Raw genomic sequence first — 1,617 nt, 5'->3', positions numbered from 1 at the left:
TAGATGTAGCCCTACAGACCAAATGCAATATGGTTATTGTGTGAAAAAGAGAGGTAGAGAAAAGTTATCAAATGTTTCTATTTCAAGATCTACAATTAAGTAGGGATTTATTTTGCCTTCCATTCCGACCTGTATTCTACTTTTGTAGTTTATCCGTACCTTTTGGGAAAATTAATTTTGTTTATTGCATCTGCCTATTACCACCCCCTTCCCCCATACTGTGGTTCACACCCAACCCAAGCCATGACCACCTACACCCAAATGTCTTCTCTCTTCCTGTCCCTTTTCAATGTACTATTCTATGGCTTTCTATTTCCATCCTGTGAAAGTTATTCCCCTTTCTCGCTGATGGACTCTCTGCCTTCTTCTGATGCAACTTCAGTTTTTGGAAGTCTCAATGGACAATATAGGCAAGTAGGGGGAGTTATTATTGCATATTATTTTGGTAGATGAATGAGTAGAAAAAATTCTAGCACCTACCATAGGGTCTGTGAATTGAACACAGGGTCAGGAAGTATTATTTAAGATAATGAAGAGTGTTCACTTTGGCAGCACGTGTACGAATATTGGAATGCTACAGAGAAGATTAGCGTGGTTCTTGGCCAAGGATGACACGTAAAATAATAAATAATCCAATTTCAAAAGAAGTGGAATTTGGTTTAATTCAAGGAAGCTCTGGTGACAGAGCTAACACAGAACAGAACCAGGCTTTTCTTTCATAATATGCAAGGTTTTCATTCTGGTCACCTAACTCCCAGTTTGTTATATTGGGCTTTCTTAATTAGATAGGCAGTTGGTCTGAAGATGTCTCAAATCCTTTCCAAATCTTAATAGGTTATGACCATTGGGTTCATTCTCTACTTATCACTGAAGCTCATTCTTAAATCAGCATTGCTTGTGAAGTCAACTTGCTTATAGTAAAGTGATTCGCTTTTTAGTAAGATATTAGTTCTAAATCAAAATAATTTCATCTTTAAAAAAGTCAACATTCCTAGGTATTCAACCAGCTTTTGCTGTATAGAGGGATTATTGAAATGAGCTGAGACAGATGCACACGACTGCACAGGCTTCTAGCATAGCAAAGGCAATCAAGATGAGAGACAACTGGCTCGGCTGTTCAAAAGAAGGGATAGGTACTGGTTCCAGACCTGCTCCAGAGGGAAGCTCAAAGGTGCTCAGCACTGGCAGAACAAAGAACCCCAGGAAGGAGGCTTTGCTCCAAAAGAGAGGTTTTTGCTTCAGGAGAAGACTGTTCCAGGAAAAGAAAACTAGCTGTTTCAAACTCGAAAAAAAAAAAAAAAAAAAAAGAAGCTGATCTCATAGCTCTTAGCAAAATAGTGAGTAGAAAAGAAATATTAACTTGAATCCAGCTGAGAGAAGTGGATCAAAGTAAATCTATTGCATATCTAGGGAAAGAAATGACTGTTTCTTGTACTGAGCTTTGGCCTGCTTTTCCCTTGTTTTATATTTTGTATTTTTCTATTATTTATGGTTGATAAATGTGCTTTGAAACTATAAGCCTGTTTTGTTTGTTTTCTCTGCATCATTCATATTTAATTCTAGGAACATTATGGAATGTTTCTTATAGAGCAGACACTATGTAAGTGCTGCAGTTGA

At 37.4% G+C, this 1,617-nt stretch overlaps 1 non-coding gene across 1 annotated transcript; it reads left to right on the top strand.

The window, feature by feature from the left end:
* The first annotated feature begins 536 nt into the window (after positions 1 to 536).
* Positions 537 to 642, top strand: LOC125169181 (U6 spliceosomal RNA). Its single transcript, XR_007153509.1, has one exon. It is a non-coding gene; the product is annotated as a U6 spliceosomal RNA (small nuclear RNA).
* Positions 643 to 1,617: the final 975 nt, after the last annotated feature.

The sequence above is a fragment of the Prionailurus viverrinus genome, chromosome B3 (genome assembly GCF_022837055.1).
Source record: "Prionailurus viverrinus isolate Anna chromosome B3, UM_Priviv_1.0, whole genome shotgun sequence".
Taxonomy (NCBI): domain Eukaryota; kingdom Metazoa; phylum Chordata; class Mammalia; order Carnivora; family Felidae; genus Prionailurus; species Prionailurus viverrinus.
The sequence above is the reverse complement of the archived record's forward strand: the minus strand, read 5'-3'. Positions and strand labels throughout refer to the sequence as shown.